This window comes from Babylonia areolata, chromosome 1 (genome assembly GCF_041734735.1).
Source record: "Babylonia areolata isolate BAREFJ2019XMU chromosome 1, ASM4173473v1, whole genome shotgun sequence".
In the NCBI taxonomy this organism is placed as follows: Eukaryota; Metazoa; Mollusca; class Gastropoda; order Neogastropoda; family Buccinidae; genus Babylonia; species Babylonia areolata.
Window position 1 is genome coordinate 84,216,174 of NC_134876.1, and position 20,000 is coordinate 84,236,173.

General features: G+C 40.9%; 1 protein-coding gene across 2 annotated transcripts in view; it reads left to right on the forward strand.

The window, feature by feature from the left end:
• Positions 1–20,000, forward strand: part of LOC143288629 (protein Wnt-6-like) — a 119,475-nt gene that overhangs the window by 52,723 nt on the left and 46,752 nt on the right. The gene's annotated exons all lie outside the window — the stretch shown is intronic.

The following is a 20,000-nucleotide window of genomic DNA, read 5'->3' on the forward strand; positions in this document are numbered from 1 at the left end:
CCCCCCCACACACACCTACCCACACACTCCAAAAGTCTGTCCGTCCCTATAAATCATGTTTCCTTCCCCCCCCCCCCTCCCCCAAAAGCGGATTTATCAAGTGGCTCGATCGGTGACCGTACTCGCGCTCATGGATTTATTGAAAAGTTTTAGGGAAAGAAAGAGGGAGTTCGTGGGCTTGTGAGCACGCACTGGGCTGATTTACTGTAGACTCTCTCTCTCTGGGATACGGTCAAAAACCCCGTGGCGATAAATTCAGGGAGGGGGGGGGGGGGTGTGGTGTGGTGTGGGAGAGTAGACGTCTGGTCCCGGTATCTCCCACGGCTTTGTTTTTCGGGACCACCGGGACGTAGGGCAACGTTAATGACTTTGATGGGCACAAGACCCTTTGGAATTAAAAACACACACTCAAAAAACAACAACAACAACAACAACAACAACAAAAACAACAACAACACCCCCGCCCCCTAAAAAACAACAACAACAACAACCACCCAAAAACAGGACAGAAAAAAAAAGAAAAGGGAAATCAGGAAGGAAAGGCATATTTATCTGTGTTATTGGCGAGTACCTGAATAGTTTGTGAATAATTATATGAGTATATGGACTATGCATATTCATTTATGTTATTGGCGAGTATCTGAATAGTTTGTGAATAATTATATGAGTATTATGGACTAGGCATATTTATCTATGTTATTGGCGAGTACCTGAATAGTTTGTGAATAATTATATGAGTATATGGACTAGGCATATTCATTTATGTTATTGGCGAGTATCTGAATAGTTTGTGAATAATTATATGAGTATATGGACTAGGCACATTAATGTTATTGGCGAATTCCTGAATAGTTTGTGAAAAATCATATGAGTATTATGGACTAGGCATATTTATCTATGTTATTGGCGAGTACCTGAATAGTTTGTGAAAAATCATATGAGTATTATGGACTAGGCATATTTATCTATGTTATTGGCGAGTACCTGAATAGTTTGTGAAAAATCATATGAGTATAATTATGGACTTGGCATAATTATCTATGTTATTGGCGAGTACTGAATAGGTTGTGAAAAATCATATGAGCATAATTATGGACTAGGCATATTTATTCTTATGCTATTGGCGAGGATCTGACTAGTTTGCGAATAATCATATGAGTATAATAATGGATTAGACATATTTATCTGTTACTGGCGAGTACCTGAATAGTCTGTGAAAAATCATGAGTATAATAATGGACTAGGCATATTTATCTATGTTATTGGCGAGTACACTGAATAGTTTGTGAAAAATCACATGAGTATTATTATGGACTAGGCATATTTATCTATGTTATTGGCGAGTACCATTTGTGAAAAATCGTATGAGTATAATTATGGACTAGGCATATTTATTCATGTTATTGGCGAGTATGTGAATAGTTTGTGAATAATCATATGAGTATATGGACTAGGCATATTTATCTATGTTACTGGCGAGTACCTGAATAGTTTGTAAAAATTATCTAAGTATTATGGACTAGACATATTTATTCATGTTACTGGTGAGTATGTGAATAGTTTGTGAATAATCATATGAATGTATGGACTAGGCATATTTATCTATGTTATTGGCGAGTATTTGAATAGTTTCTGAATAATTATATGAGTTTATGGACTAGGCATATTTATTTGTTATTAGCGAGTATGTGAATAGTTTGTGAATAATCATATGAATGTACGGACCAGGCATATTCATTTATGTTTTTGGCGAATACTTGAATAGCTTGTGAATAATTATATGAGTATATTGACTAGCCATATTTATCTATGTCATTGGCGAGTATGTGAATAGTTTGTGAATAATCATATGCGTATATGGACTAAGCATATTTATTTATGTTATTGGCGAGTATCCGAATAGTTTGTGGATAATCATACGAGTATTGTGAGTATTGTGGACTTCAAGCAATTAGGAACAATCAAATGACCGAGAAAAAAATCAATGCACTATCAAAAATATCAGAATCTGGTTGACAACAGAATTACACCGCTTTCCATGTTCACATATCACAGAATCAAAAGCAACCAAGGATACCTGTATCGCTGTTTTAAAAAGAAGAAGAAGAAGAAGAAGAAGAAGGGAAACAATTCTAGGGGAACAAATAGTCATTTTTAGAGGTGGAAAAAAAAAGAGCGCTGCATTGTGGTAGAGCGGTTATCAAGAGAGGAGGGAGATGTTGGTTTTCAGATGAAAAACATCTGGTATATACAATGATAATAATAATAATAATAATAATGATATTGATAATGATAATACAACGCAATTCTATATCACCTGACAGAGCGAAATACAAGGCCTTGTAATCCACAACCCAGTTCGTTCTATAAGACAAAGAAAGAAAGAAAGAAAAACAAAAAAACAAAAAACAAAAAATAACAATAAAAAAACCAGTGAGCGCTGTATAATGCAAAGCAAAGAAAGAAGAGGAGACGTTGATGGCACCATCACCAAGTATTTTGTATGTGGACTCTAAAAAAATAGCGGTAGGTGATATGAATTCTGGCAGTGACGAGAAACCAAAGGAGCTTGCGCAGAATGTGCGTGAGTGCTTGTGTAGTCGACTTGTGTCTGTGAAAGAAAGCAATTATATACAACCTCCATCCCCGAAGAAAGTACATACCTTTCCTCCCATCATTATGGGCGAAGTGGAATTGCTGTCTGTTCAAGCTAAGGAAAGAAAATCGCATGATGAGTGCGTCAGTGTTTAAAAGGGAGCCTAAACAAGTAATTACAGACTTTTCTGCCTCCTGTTGTGAGATACCGGGGAAAAAAATATATCTGCAGTTTTAAGATGTAGCTATGAACAAGCGCCATTACCTTGTTTCTCTGTATTGTCTGTTTCTGGTAAGTATACAGTTGTAAACACAAACACACACACACACACACACACACACACACACACACACACACACACACACACACACATTTCTAATGAAAAACAAACAACTATAACAGCGAACCATATAGCTTCATCTTAAAACCATATATTGTTATGTTTGTTTGTTTATTTTTTTTAAAGAAAACTTAAATCAATAATTTTCACACACACACACACACACACACACACACACACACACACACACACACACACACTTTCACTTACTCGTATGCGTACACAGTAATTCCCCCCCTCCTCCCACTCGATTTTTTTCCTTCCCTCGTCTAATATCACTTACAGTGAAAAGACCTTAAACTAAAGAACGAACACACACACACACACACACACACACACACACACACACACACACACACACACACACACACACACACACACATACACACACACACTCCGTTATGCCAAAGCTCCAGACAGACCAATTAAAAGTGCAAACCCCTCGACATGACCCTAGCAGACGTGACCACAAAACACACACACACACACACACACACACACACACACACACACACACACACACACGTCACGGTACGGTACGGTACGGTACACCTACGACAGAAATTCCATGGTTTATGTGTGCACAGCATCTCCCACTGAGGCCCGGACGCATTCTTGTACCGCAACAACCTTAGGGCGTCCACTGGCCACAACAGAAACAATAATGTCTACTGCGTCGGCTGCAGTGGTGTGAGCGTTTTTTTTTTTTTTTTTTTTTTTGGTTTTCTCTCGTGTTCTGATCGTAAATGTAAGGCAACTTAGAAGATACAGACTTTGATGCTCCCCGTGTTGTTGGGCGCACGAGGTAGAGTCAATTTCATGACCAGAAGTAAAAAACAACAACAACCCAACAACAACACAAACTGGCAAATGACAAGCAAACAAAACAAATAAACAAAGTAGCGACAAAAGAAGAACAACAAACAAACAACCATCAACAGTAACTACAACAAAAAAATGTCTTTTTTAATATCAGAAAACAAAAAAAAAAAAAAACAACAAAACAATTATTTTTTAAACTCCTTGCTCCTCTGTGTACACACTTCTGCCCTCGCTGAGTAAAAAAAAAAAAAAAAAAAAAAAAAAATTGTATCTGTTACTGTCATGAGTCCGCTATAGCTGCTTTTTCATGATTATGTTTGGGCCTGTCTGTTGGTCTGCCTGTCTGTCACACAAGCACACACACCCACACACATACATAATGTAATAAGATGTCTTAATAAATACACATACATATCGGCACACGCACGCACGCACGCACGCACGCACACATACACACATGTACACGCATACACACATACATTATTTTTGGGTCTGTTTATCACACACACACACACACACACACACATGCGCGTGTGCACATACACACACGCGCGCGCGCGCAATGCACACACACACACACACACACACACACATAGATATGCATGCCTGTCCTCTTCCATTTATTTAACCGCGTGTTGTGAATAGACAGACAGAGACTGATAAAGAAAGGGATAGAGTAGTGGGGGTTGTGGGTGGGTGGGAGGGGGGGGGGGGGGGGGGGGCAAGGACATTACTGGACCTGAGAAAACAGGTCAACGGATCATCAGTTACTTACCGATGTTCATTTTCTGGATAATAATGCGCCCGGAACTTAAGTAACCTATCTCATAGTTTTAAAGAAAATGCAATTCCAGTCAGGCGGGTTTATTTCTTATGCTTAACTCTCTCCATACGAACGGCGAAAGAGACGACGTTAACAGCGTTTCACCCCAATTACCATCATCAAAATATTGCAAGTGGAAGGCTCTTATACTGAAGAGGTGAATGTTGACAAAGAATACCACAATTCTGACGACGGAAGCTAAAGGTTGGGTCATTCAGACACCCACTGGACATCCGAGGGATCTGTGCAGAGGAGAAGAGAGGACTGGCCGTACTGAGTGAGTGAAATATTTTGCAGCGAGATCAGATCTGCAATGGAAAGGAAAACAAAAGAGACAACATTTTAAACTGTATAGCCTAAATTTTAATATCTCAGCCTTCGTTTCTGTGTAGCTGCACAAAAGAAAGAATGATTTTTTTTAAATGCTCGCTTTTAATTCTCTTATTTCGTAAAACAAACAAATTAATAGATAAATAAATGAATAACATCAATTAATCAATTATTTATAAAAAAAAAACAAACCCAATGAATAGATGAATAGATAATTAGAAATTATCCTCTTTTAGTTGTCACGCTTGTGATTAGCCAACCAACAACAACAACAACAACAACAAACAAACAAACACAAAACAACAACATCAAAAGAAACAAACGAAAAAAAATACATATGTAATGAATGAATGTATATGTAGATAAAAAAAAAGAAAAAAAGAAAGAAAGATGCATATGAATATTTATAGGAAACATTATATCCTATGCCTTTCTCCTGTCCTCTCATTGAAGAAACGAGACTGAAACTTTTACTCCCACGTTTTGTCATAAATAATGTTTAATCTCTTGTTTAATCAAGTTATCCGCGCGTGTGGGGTGGGTGGTGGTGGTGGTGGCGGGGGGGTGCGGGGGGGGGGGGGGGGGTGCGGTGCGGGTGTGTGCTGATTATCTGGTTGTGGTTTTCCGCAATTCATCTTTATTCTTCTCTTATCTGTCTATTATAATCAATGTGCAGTATAGTAGGCTATGTTTATAATTATATTCAAATAATGTTTCTTAATTCTTTCTGTTTTTACATTGAGAATACTAGTTGTTACCTGCAGTGTGTGGATGTGTGTATGAAACGATGTATGTGATATTATTTTACATTTGTGTCTTCGTGATGTTTGTGGGGGCTGTTGTTGGCTTTTACAGTTATGGTCCCCATGTTGTTTGCTTGTTTGTGTTGTGGTGATGCACCTCGTGACCAAATTTCTCCAGTTGGAGATAATAAAGTTATTCTTATCTTATCTTAAATGATTATTTTGTAATAGAATCACCGTAGTGAAAAACAACAACAACAACAACAAAACAAAAAACAAAACAAACAAACAAAAAAACACAAAAAAAACCCCAAAAAACCCCCACCAACAGCCGAAGTTATAAACACAAAACCCATGCTGTACTGTAGATCTTTTCCAATTACAAAACAAGAAAGATCCGGTTATCCGTGTCTTTATGAACACTGAAAAAAAAACAAAAAAAAAAAACCGAGTGAAGGCCGCGTGAAAAGGGAAACAAAGGTTTCAGTTTCAGTTTGGAGGAGGTGTGAAGACGTGCGAAGTGATCCATATACGCTACATCACATCTGGTGGCGGTGGTGCCGTATATGGCAAAGGTCATCATCGATCAGTTAGGGAAGCAGCAGCAGCAGCAGCAGCAGAAGAAGAAGAAGAAGAAGAAGAAGAAAAAGAAGAAGAAGAAGGAGGAGAATTAGAAGAAGAAGAAGAAGAAGAAGAAGAAGAAGAAGAAGAAGAAGAAGAAGAAGAAAAAGAAGAAGAAGAAGGAGGAGGAGAAGAAGAAGAAGAAGAAGAAGAAGAAGAAGGAGGAGAATTAGAAGAAGAAGAAGAAGAAGAAGAAGAAGAAGAAGAAGAAGAAGAAAAAGAAGAAGAAGAAGAAGGAGGAGAATTAGAAGAAGAAGAAGAAGAAGAAGAAGAAGAAGAAGAAGAAAAAGAAGAAGAAGGAGGAGGAGAATTAGAAGAAGAAGAAGAAGAAGAAGGAGGAGAAGAAGAAGAAGAAGAAGGAGGAGAATTAGAAGAAGAAGAAGAAGAAGAAGAAGAAGAAGAAGAAGAAGAAGAAGAAGAAACGCTGCTGATATTCATTGTCGATACCGACTGACAAGTGGAATAGGCGTCGTCTTGTGTCAGTTCCCTTCAACCGCATTCCTACATATCTAGCCCTTCCTCCATAGTCATGTCTTCTCAAAAAGAGGGGAGGAGAGAGGTTGTGTGTAGTCGAAGGTGGAGGGGCGACGGGCGCAATAGCCGAGTGGTTAAAGCGTTGGACTGTCAATCTGAGGGTCCCGGGTTCGAATCGCGGTGACGGCGCCTGGTGGGTAAAGGGTGGAGATTTTTACGATCTCCCAGGTCAACATATGTGCAGACCTGCCAGTGTCTGAACCCCCTTCGTGTGTATATGCAAGCAGAAGATCAAATACGCACGTTAAAGATCCTGTAATCCATGTCAGCGTTCGGTGGGTTATGGAAACAAGAACATACCCAGCATGCACACCCCCGAAAACGGAGTATGGCTGCCTACATGGCGGGGTAAAAACGGTCATACACGTAAAAGCCCACTCGTGTGGATACGAGTGAACGCAGAAGAAGAAGAAGGTGGAGGGGGAGGGGGTGGGGGGCGGAGCGGTTACAGTAATAAGGAAAAGGTGCGATAGAATTTTTTTTTAAAAAGAATATGAACATCAGAAGCAGAAACAGAAGAAAGGAAAAGAAAATATTAGCGTAACCATCATAAAACCACAAACAACAACAACAACAACACACACACACACACACACACACACACACACACACACACACACACACACACACACACACACGAAAAGAAAAAGCAAAGTCCGGGTTCCACAAGCATATCATTTCATAAAATTATTTCATGTGACAATGTGAGTTTTTACATAATTTACGTGAGTTTTGATATAATCAGCATCAATCATTCATTGTTTTAAAAATTGAAATTGAGTCAGTCATCAACCATAAACCAAAAGAGATCAAGAAAGAAAAAGAAAAGCAGATGAAAAGAAAGAAAGAAGGGACGAAGAAAGCAAGAAGGAAAAATAAGGAGATTAAGACACTGCAATTAGATGAACGGACTGTCATACGTGAATCAGTTAACAAATCATGAGAGTATCTGAACTGAATTCTTTTGTGTCAAGTACAAAGCGCACATGCAAGAAAGACACAAACATAAGGCAGTTCAATGATCCTCTTTTGTGCTTCTGAGAGTGAGAGGCAAATTTTTTTTCCACTTATTTATTCATGTGTGTGTGTGTGTGTGTGTGTGTGTGTGTGTGTGTGTGTGTGTGTGTGTGTGTGACAGACAGACAGACAGACAGACAGAGACAAACAGAGACAGAAATGCAGAGAGAGGCAGAGACACAAAGTGACAAAACGGAGAGAGAGAGAGAGAGAAACAGAGACAGACAGACAGACAGACAGACAGACAGACAGATAGATAGATAGGGGCAGAGGCAGCGCAGAAACAGACAAAATCTTATCAGATTAAAAAAAAGCAACAACCCCCCCCCCCCCCTCGGGCCAAAAAAAACAAAAAAAAACAAAAAAAAAACAACAACTCAGCAGATGAAATAAATCTGTAGTCCATGATTTTTTAATCGAGAAAAAGTGACATAAAAATGAAGGAAAGAAAGAAAGAAAGAAAGAAATACTCAACAGGGTGAAATCGTCCCATGCTTCTCTCTCAAACATCTAGCATGAGTGGGTAACATACGTGTGAAACCATTCAGTGCCTTCTTGTGTTCCGTGTCAACGTCAGTGCAGACAGTTCACCTTTTTTTTCTCTCCCAAGTTAACAGTCTCCCTTCATAAAGTCAGTGGAAATTCGTGGATGAATGAGTGAGTGAATGAATGAATGAATGAGTGAGTGAGTGAATGAATGAATGAATGGATGCACGGATTGATGAATGGTTAAAAATATTAACATATACCAATTGCGTACATACAGAGACACAAAGTGACAAAACGGAGAGAGAGACAGAAACAGAGACAGACAGACAGACAGATAGTTAGGTAGGGGCAGAGGCAGCGCAGAAACAGACAAATTCTTATCAGATTAAAAAAAACAACAACAAAAAAACACAAAAAACACTCAGCAGATGAAATAAATCTGTAGTCCATGATTTTTTAATCGAGAAAAAGTGACATAAAAATGAAAGAAAGAAAGAAAGAAAGAAAGAAATACTCAACAGGGTGAAATCGTCCCATGCTTCTCTCTCAAACATCTAGCAGGAGTGGGTAACATACGTGTGAAACCATTCAGTGCCTTCTTGTGTTCCGTGTCAACGTCAGTGCAGACAGTTCACCTGTTTTTTTCCTCCCAAGTTAACAGTCTCCCTTCATAAAGTCAGTGGAAATTCGTGAATGAATGAGGGAGTGAATGAATGAATAAATGAATGAATGAGTGAGTGAGTGAATGAATGAATGAATGGATCCACGGATTGATGAATGGTTAAAAATGTTAACATATATCAGTTGCGTACATACAGAGCTCCACATTCTAAAATATAGCCACACATGCACACGCACACACACACACACACACAAACAAACACACACACACACTGCACACACACACACACACACACACACACACACTCTCTCTCTCTCTCTCTCTCACTCACTCACACACACACATACACGCATGCGCGTGGGCGCGGACAATCACACACACACACATTTGCCTTTCAACCTCGCTTTATTCCAGAACGGCCCTCACCCCCACCCCTACCCCACCCTCCGATTCCCTCCCCCTTCACCACTCTCTCCCCCCCCTCTCTTCTACCCACTACTCCACAAATCTAACCGTTATTGATAACCATTCCAAAGTAATAACAAACAAGCAAACAAAAACAAAAAACCCAACAACAGCAACAAAAAACAACAACAAAAACAAACAAACAAACAAAAAACAAAACAAAAACAAATAAACAAACAAAACAACAACAAAACACAACCACCCCAAACCAATCAAACTAAATCATGTTGCTCAGAGCCAAGCCGACCGCAAATGAGCCATTTCAGGCCTGAACAAACAAACAAACAAACAAACAAACAAGCAAACACTTTTAACCCTTCAGAGCTCAAAGTCAACTTCGATGGAGACGGTTGCGAAAAAAAAAAAAAAAAAAAAAAAAAAAAAAAAAAAGCTTGGCCGTGGAGTTAATAGAAACGACCAGCAGTGTGTAGGCGAAACAACCAGCAGTGTATAGGCGAAACGAATAGGAGCGTGTAGGCAAAACGACCCTGCTGACACGACGGAAAAGGAGTGGGGCGACGTTATCTAGAGAGCAAAGCGAAATAGGCGAAATACGCACGTGGGCTAAATAAAAAGTGTGGCAAACCAGATTGGAGTCAGTAGACAGGGAGTTACAGGGATGGTGGGGGTGTTAAGTGGGAAGAAGAGAGGAAGGGGAAGGGGGGTGGGTGGGAGGGAGAGGCTGGTGGTGGTGGTGGTAGTTTGTGATCAAGTCGATCAGCAGATCATATCAGACAGACATACAGGGTCAACGTGGCGGCGGGATCAGTCATGTGGAAAGGTGAAGGGAGGTAACGCGCCCAGGCAAAACAAAGAAAGAAAAAAAAAGTAGTTATCAAACAAAGCACACACAGACACAGAGAGAGAGACAGAGACAGAGAGAGACAGAGACAGAGACAGAGAAAGGCAGACCGTTGCTGCTGCATGGGTGGTATAACACTAATGCATCCCCAATCAGGGACTGTTCCTTATTTGCCATCTTTTTTTGTTGTTGTTGGCTGTAGATTATTATTGTTCTTTTGGATGCTGCTGCTGCTGCTGCTTATCATTATTATTATTATTATTATTATTATTATTATTATTATTATTATCCTGCCGCTTATTAATAATTATTAATCATGAATGTGTATTTGCGTGTTTGAACACGAATGGGCTTTTTGTTCTTTTGACATCACTTTTTTTTTGTTTGTATGGTATTCGTAAAAAATGTATGTATGTATGTATGTATGTGTGTAACCTTTCAATGCCCCCATGGGGGCACAAGAAATCCACTGTTTTCCTTGCCTTCCGCTGATAATAATCAGTGATGATTATTTGAGTTGTGTCTGTTTTTTTTTTTTTTTTTTTTTTTTTTTTTTGCGGTAGTGTGCTTTTGTCAACGACAGTCCTAAAGCCCTCTTGGCCGAGAGAGTGGGGACGTAAGCTGGACAAGACACTCTCCACTAGAATCAGATTCTAAGCCCAGATAGTCGGGACAGCAGTTGCCTCCTTGCCTTTGCTGTTCTCGTGGTCATAGTAGGACAGGATTGACATACTATGTCTGTGTGTGTGTGTGTGTGTGTGTGTGTGTGAGAGAGAGAGAGAGAGAGAGAGAGAGAGAGAGAGAGAGAGAGACAGACAGAGAGACAAACAAACAGACAGACGGACAGAAAAAAAAGAAAGAGAGAGAGAGGTTTGTTTGTTTGTTTTTTCCATTCTTCTCCTAAGCGGTAATAAGTCAAAGGTTGCGCAGTTTTTTTTTTTTTTTTTTTATCTCATTCATTTTTCTTTGTCATGATCATAAACGAATGTCTCATACGCGTGTCTGATGTGCGTTTTCGTCTGGACGATCATAACGGGCGAATACGCTCTTTGATTCGCCTATGAACTTTTTTTTTTTCTAAACGAATGCTGGAACAATAACCATAGCAACAACAATAATAACAATTCATGGTGCAGGAGAGAGGAAGGGGTGGAGGAGGGTATGAGGAGGGCGAGAGAAGAAGAAGAAGAAGAAGAAGAAGAGGAGGAATAATAATAATAATAATAATAATAATAATAATAATAATAAGAAGAAGAAGAAGAAGAAGAAGAAGAAGGAGATTGATATTTGTCATTTGATATGTTTTACGAGTGAAGAGTTACCTGCGCTCGTTTCCCTGCACAATCGTGTTGTCGAGTGTCATCGCCATACTACTGCTACTACTTAATAGTATTATCATCGTCATCATTATCACGGTCACTACTTTCATCATCATCATCATCAGTAGTAGTAGTAGTAGTAGTAGTATCAGAGCCAAGCAAATAATTGTGATCCAAAATGACTTACGCACAGACGGGCGCAATAGCCAAGTGATTAAAGCGTAGGACTTTAAATCTGAGGGTCCCGGGTTCGAATCTCGGTAACAGCGCCTGGTGGGTAAAGGGTGGATTTTTTCCCCCCGATCTCCCAGGTCAACATACGTGCAGACCTGCTAGTGCCTGAACCGCCTCCATGTGTATACGCAAGCAGAAAATCAAATACGCACGTCAGAGAATCTGTAATCCATGTCAGCGTTCGGTGGCTTACGGAAACAAGAATATACCCATGCACACCCCTGAAAACAGAGAATGGCTGCCTAAATGGCGTGGTTAAAAACGGGTCACACACGTAGAAGCCCACTCGTGTACATACGAGTGAACGTGGGAGTACAGCCCACGAACGAAGAGGAAGAGGAAGAAGAAAAACACTGACACAGGCAGACACACAGAGGCACAGACACAGACACGCACAGACGCACACACTGGCACACACACAGACACACGCGCACGCGCGTGCAAACACTTACATATTAACGGTTCTATTGACACACACAAAAAGTCGAGGGCTTGGTGTAAGGAGGTAGTGTGGAAGTGAAGAGGAGGGGGAGGGGGAGGTGGGGGAAGGAAGAGGTGGCGCAGACACAGATGGAAGAGAGAGAGAGAGAGAGAGAGAGAGAGAGAGGAAACGGAATGAAATTTTATTTTACCAGGGTAATGAGATAAGCAAATGCACATGCTTTTTTCCACCCAGTCCAGGACATAAAGAGAGAGAGAGAGAGAGAGAGAGAGAGAGAGAGAGAGAGAGAGAGAGAGAGAGAGAGAGAGAGAGAGAGAGAGAGAGAGAGAGAGAGAGAACGAACGAACGAACGAACGAACAAACGAAATTGTTTTAATTGAACTTGGACCATGGACCACAATTCAAAACCAGGGGACTGGGGGTGGGTATGGGAAGGGGTATTATAACACTTGAATAGATGACACAATATCATAATGTTCATGGACTTGACATTAATTATACTTAATTAGGTCTGAGTATATGATTTCTCCTTTTGATCGCATGGAAAATAAATTTTGATACATGGAAATTTCTCTGCTTGTTGTTTGATCGGAGAAGTGAACTAAGAGACATGTTTAAACAGTCTTGAAAAAATTTTGTCCGTAAATCATTATCTACAGAACAAACAAACAACAAATGGTATTCATCTTCTAGTTCACCTTGGCAAAAAGGACAATGCTTTAAAACATCATTTTCAGTGTACCTATTGACATTGTTATTTAAAGGAAGCATTGTGTCAGGCCAGAGACAGAGAGAGAGAGAGAGAGAGAGAGATAGATAGATTATATTTATTTTATAGAGATTTATTTTCTTTCTTGATCGATGACTCTGCTTGCTTGTTTATATATATATATATTTTTTTTTTCACTTACTCATTCGCTCCATTTATTCATTTATTATTTGGTTGCTGCTGCTGTTGTTGTAGTTTGGTTAATTAATTAAACCAGGAACTTTAGTCACAAAATGCTTCACAATTTCAGAAATGGGGTTGTCTTGACAGACAGACAGACAGACAGACAGACAGGTAGACAACCTGAGAAGGGAGAGGGAGAGGTTTGGTTGATCTTAATGAATGGCACATAACTGACTGTCTGTCTGCCTATAAATGAAGTGTTGACAAATAAAGTGTGTGCCAAAAAAGTTCAAATTAAACAGTAAACCGAGACGAGGGAGAGCAGTAAATAATGTAATGGCCATAGTATATTATATAATGGCCACAATATCATATTCAAGATGAAAATAGTATATTAGTATGTCAGTATATCAGTAATTTAAATTAAAAAAAAAAATGGGGGTAGAGTTGAGAGTGAGTGGGGGGAGAGAGAGAGAGAGAGAGAGAGAGAGAGAGAGAGAGAGAGAGATTGTGTGTGTGTGTGTGTGTGTGTGTGTGTGTGTGTGTGTGTGTGCTTGACAGAAAGAGACAGACAGACAGACAAACCGACAAAGAGAGAAGGCCACTCAAGTGCTTGTCTGGAAGCATTTTGGGGAAGGATAATAAAGACAAGAGAAGGGAGAAAAAAAAAACAACCTCAAAGAAGAAGAAGAACCAGAACTACAACGGAAAAAAAAATCATTTCAGAAATATATTGGAGAAAAAAAAAAAAAGACTGAAAAAAGAAAAGAAAGTCCTCATGTGAACCCTGGCAGAAGCGTATACCGTGAAAAAGGCCGTCAGGTAATGAACAGAAGATACAAGGGTGGGTGGGTGAGTAAGAAGAATAAGAAAAAGGCGAAGGGGACGGTGAGGAAGGACTGAAAGAGAAAGGGAATTTAAAGGGGAGGAGGAGGAGGGTGTAGGGAGGGTGTATAAGAAGCGGGCGGTGCAGGGGGGGTGGGGTAGGGGTGGGGTAGGGGTGGGGGGGAACCCGTCGGCTCTTTTTTTCATAGGCTTTGATATTGAAGGTTGTTAATTTATCGCGTGTCCGTTGCAGGGATTGTGGGGAGGGGGGGTGGGGAGCGGGGGGAGGAGTCGGGAGGGGGAAGGACCCCCGAAAACGGAGTATGGCTGCCTACATGGCGGGGTAAAAACGGTCATACACGTAAAAGCCCACTCGTGTGCATACGAGTGAATGTGGGAGTTTGCAGCCCACGAACGCAGAAGAAGAAGAAGAAGAAGAAGGGAGGGGGAAGGTGGTGGGTGTTCTCATGGCAATCCCCCTGGAATGGTTTGAGGAATGGTGGTTGTGGCTTCAGTCTCAGTTTGAAAAAAAAACACACCTATGCACACAAATCTCGGCCATACCTCGATGCCCCCTACCCTCCCCCCCCCCCCAACAACCCCTCCCCCTTCCTTCTGCCAGTGACCCCCCACTCCTATCCCTCCCCCAACTCCCCCTCCCGTTCCTTTTGCCCCCACGTCCCCCCTCCTTCCTTACATCCCTCTCATCATCATCGCCGCCATTCTTTTCTCGTTTACCAACAGTGTTAACATTCCCAGCCAAACTCTCCAAACTCTTCAAATTTCTCTCTCTCTCTCTTTCTCATCTCGCTCTGTGTGTGTGTGTGTGTGTGTGTGTGTGTGTGTAACAGACTTCATCGAATCAGCCCACCCTTCTACTCCTTCCCCGATTCCCCGCACGCACGCACTCATCCCTTTCACCATTTCTCTCCCCAATTAACATCCACCCCTTCGCCCTCTCTCTCTCTCTAATGCACACACACACACACACACACACACACACACACACACACACACACACACACACACACACACACACACACACACACACACACACACACCATTCTTTTCCACCACAACTCGGTGTGTGCTTCTGTCTGTCTCTCTCTCTCTCTTCCTCTCCCCCCCCCCCCTCCACCAGACTCTCCCCCTCACACTCTCATTCTTCCCCTCCCCTACCCACCCCCACCCAATCCCAAACGCACCCCTTCCTCCACTCCTCCCCCCCCCCATCCACTCCACCTCCCCCCCCCTCACCCCCTGTTTCCTACAAGTCCTTATTGTGAGGGCCCTGTTTAACCAAAGGAGACCTTTTGCCCCTTTGCCTTTTTGCGCCGAGGTGGAAAGTCTTTGATGTAGCAAGTCGCAAACGTTTCGCCAACACCGCGAGGTTAATCTGGAAGAGAGCGAGACCAGGCAAACATGCAACCCCCCCTCCCTCCCCGACCCTCCCCCCTTCCATCCCTTTCCCCCCCGGAAAAGTCGATATTAGAGAGTTTAGAAAAAAAAAAAATAAAGAAAGAAGAAGAAAAAAAGAAAGAGAGGAGAGAGAGACGGGGGGCAGTGACAGGGGGGTGGGAAAAGAGACTGAAGGAAAGAGGAAGAGGGATGAAGAGATGGGGGGTGGGAGGTGGGGGTCGGGAGCAGAGAAAAAAGAAAGATGGAGAGAGAGAGGAAGAAAGTTGGGGGTGGCTGGGTATATATATATATATATATATATATATATATATATATATGTATGTATGTGTGTGTGTATATATATATATATATATATATATAACTGCACGATTCGCCATTAAAAACTGTTTCTTTAACGCGAGAAAGCGACACACCGTATATACTTTTTTGTCTACACAGGTTCGACTGTTTTCACGTTGTTTTTATGGCAAACAGCATGTATGAGCGATACTTACAGAAATTCACATTGACAAAACTGTTAGAAAAAAAAAATGAGAGAAAAAATATTGTATTATAAAAATCTTTGTCGTGACATCATCATCGTCACCGTTTTGATTTTTTTGTTTGTTTGTTTGTTATCGATTGATATGATAATGATGATGATAATAGTAATGATAATAAGGAGCAACAGCATCATTATCATTATTATTATCATAAGTAGTAGTAGCAGTAGTCGTAGTAGTTGTAGTAGTAGCAGTAGGATTCCGTAACAATGACACTATTCTCGATGTCATGCATGAAAAAGAAATGGTATTGTCCAAATGAAAACCATCTCGTATCGGCTAATTATACGAAAATGAGTAATACTTCACTGACGTACATCAACCTTTTGCAAATAATTGTCAACAGCGCACAACCATTTTTTTAAATTTTTTATCTTACAATAAAATCTTGAGTGTGTGTGTGTGTGTGTGTGTGTGTGTGTGTGTGTGTGTGTGTGTGTGTGTGTGTGTGTAGGGGTGTTGTGTGTGGGTGTGTGTGGGTGTGTGTGTCTGTCTGTCTCTGTGTGTCTGTGAGTGTCTGTGTGTGCGCACGCGCGTGCCTGTCGATCATTTGCACATGTTTCTTTTTTTGTTTGTTTTTTGGTTGTTTTTTGTTTTTTGTTTTTTTAGAGCGCAAGTTGCAGAAACTAATATCAATTTCTCTAAAGATCAGACAGATACGGATACAATTGCTCATATCTCTATCTGTGAGGTGGTGTGTGTGTGTGTGTGTGTGTGTGTGTGTGTGTTCCGCTAACTTCAATACCCCTTCCATCTCTCTCTGTCTCTCTCTCTGTGTCTCTCTGTCTCTGTCTCTGTCTCTGTCTCTCTCTCTCTCTCTCTCTCTTTCTCTTCCTTCTCTACCCTCCCTCTCTTTGGAAATTTGTTCTTCTGCTGTTCCCCCCCCCCCCCCCCCCATCTCTTCTTTTCTAAATTAAAATCTCTCTCTCTCTCTCTCTCTCTCTCTCTCACACACTCACACTCTCACTCTCACACACACAGACCGTTCCGTATGCCCAAACCCTATGCGTCACCGCGGATCCCATTAAAAAAACCCAACACGCAGAAACTCTGTCGGGAGAGAGAGAGAGAAAGAGAGAGAGAGATGCTCGCGCATCCCGGTTGCACGCGCAGCAACCCGAGCACACCACGTCATGGCGGTGTCACATGACCGAGTCTGACCACACACAACTGACTGACAGCAGACGGGCCGCCACGCACGTGCAGCAAAGCAAGCTGGCAATAGACTCCACAGTGTCTGTCTGTCTGCAAGACTCCAGATTGTATGGGTTTGTGTGACGGGGTAGATCGAAAACTGTGCTGTTCTCTCTCTCTCTCTCTCTCTCTCTCTCTCTCTCTGTATCTCTCTCTCTCTGTCTGTCTATCTCTCTCTCTCTGTGGGTGTATGTGTCGGGAGAATGAGGAGGGGGTAGGGAGAGAGAGAGAGAGAGAGAGAGAGAGAGAGAGAGACGTTTGCGAAAAAGTGGGCGTGGCTAGCAGAGGTTGGCGGCGGGGGAGGGGGGGGGAGGTATTGGAGGGTGGGTGGATTGGGGATGAGAGTAGTTGTTTCTCCTTTCGTTATTCCCTCCCCCTCTCTTTTTTTATTTGGAAGGGGGGGACGGGGTGGTGTGAGGGGGTTGGGGGTGGGGGGGGATGTGGCGGGGAGGAGGCGGTGGTGGGGGTGGTGGTGGGTTGGAGGATACCCCGGGTATCCTCTTTCTCCTTCCTCGCCTGGAATGCATGCACGCACACCTAGCAAGGAACAGAGAACAGCTGTGCAGCATTGTAAATTTCACCCGTTCGCGGGTTTCCTTTGAGACAAGCCACAGAAACAGACCCCCCGAAATAAATAAACAAATCCAGACAGACAGACAGACAGACAGACAGACAAACAAACAAACAACAGAACGTGCTGACGCTGGCTCTTCAACAAGACACTGCGTTTAATGTAAAGAAAAAAAAAATCGGTGAAAAACAGTGTGTGTGTGTGTGTGTGTGTGTGTGTGAGAGAGAGAGAGTGAAAGAGAGAGAGAGAGAACAAGGGGGGGGGGGTGAGGGGGTACTGGCTGGGGAGGGACAGGGTGTGGATGAGGGAGGAGGGAGAGAACAAAGCTGAATAGAAGTGAGGATACAAGAACCTAATTGGATTTCATCAAACACAACAAACAGTGAAGAGGCTGAGAAATATGCTTACTGAATAGACAAAGAAAAAAAAACCAACAGTCCAAAAAAACATCAAGGAACAAAAAAAACACAAAAAACAACAACAAAAAAAAAAAAAACACCCTAAAAACGAGAGAGGCAGAGGGAGAGAGACAAAGAGAGAGGAGAGAAAGAAAGAGACAGACAAACAGAGAAAGAGAGACAGAGACAGGGTAAGAAAGACAATAACCGTTATGTTATGAATCAGTTAAGGTATTCTATTTCTACACTTTACAGATATGAACTCGCTTTCACAAAAGTAAACACGCAAATCAACGGAATAAATATAAATGAGAAACAAAACAACAACAATAACGACAGCAACAACAATAAACAAACCCCCCAAACAAACGGATAAGCTGAATTTGTTGGTCTAATTCCTTTCAAACCATGAGAAAACATGTGAAACATATTTAAACCACTTATCTATCATGGAGAACATGTTATGATAAAATAATGAAGCAATATTTTTTTTTTTATCAAATCGAAAAACAAGTCAGCTAAAACGAACAAACAAAACTAATGTGATAGTCAACTAAGTACGGCGTTTATGAATTATACATTTCTTGCAAAATTGCATGAGATTAACAACAACAATTGTAATAATAATGATGATAATAATAATAATAAGAAGAAGAAGAATAGTAATAATAATTATGATAATCATAGTAGTAGAAGTTGTCGTTGTTGTTGTAGGTCTGAGGAGTGGCAGTGGTCATACACGCGAATAAATGAGTTATGAGTATGCTAATTTACATAAAGGAGAAAAAGAAAGTAACCACAGTACGCATCTCATTCTTCCACACTCCGCCCCCCCCCTAACCCTCCCCCCCCCTAAAGGATCCCCGATGATACCCCCTTTCTCCGCTCCCTCCACTCCCCCCTCCACCCCAGCTATTTTTTTTAAATAAAACAAAATTTATTCACAAGAAGGTAAACATGACTCCACCAACAATTAGAATCAGTATAGCATTAATATATTTGCCCACTCACACACACATACACACACAGAGAAAGAGAGAGAGAGAGAGAGTGAGAGAGAGAGAGAGAGAGAGAGAAAGAGGGGTGGGGGTGGGAGGGTTCCCGTTTCTCACTCAACGATAATAAAAGTCCTATTTCGTATCTATGATAATAATCATCTTTGTTTTAGAAAAAAAAAGGAAAAAAAGGGGAAAGAAAAACAAAGTAAGGTCTTCAATATAAAACTTAATCAATATTTTGATAGTCATATTTTAATTATAGTTTTGCAAAACATTTGTAACTAAAAGTGATTGATAGCAGACAAATCAATATTTTGACCATGGCACTGTTTTACGCACAAAATCCAGTAATAATTACATATCTAAATTCAAGAGAATACTACAAAAACAACTACTACTACTGCTCCATCCAAACAGATGCAGCAGCAGCAGCAACAACAACAACCACAACAACACCTACTACTACTACTACTACTACCAACGCATGTGTATGATTTGTCAAAACTGAATTGTTATCTGTTTACCTAGTTTATTTTTCCAACCCCATTTGTCATTTGTCAAAACTGAATTGTTATCTGTTTACCTAGTTCTTTTTTTCCAACCCCATTTGTCATTTGTCAAAACTGAATTGTTATCTGTTTACCTAGTTCTTTTTTTTCCAACCCCATTTGTCATTTGTCAAAACTGAATTGTTATCTGTTTACCTAGTTCTTTTTTTTTCCAACCCCATTTGTCATTTGTCAAAACTGAATTGTTATCTGTTTACCTAGTTCCTTTTTTCCAACCCCATTTGTCATTCGTTCATCCATTGATTCATTCATTGATTGATTTATTCATTCTTTTATTGTTGTTTTTCACACGGGTAAATCTGTTATGTGTTGAATCGTCATGAACACCAAGTTACAGTTAATGTTACTGCTGAAGCTGCTGCCATTGTTCTTCTTCGTGATTTTGTCCTCTTT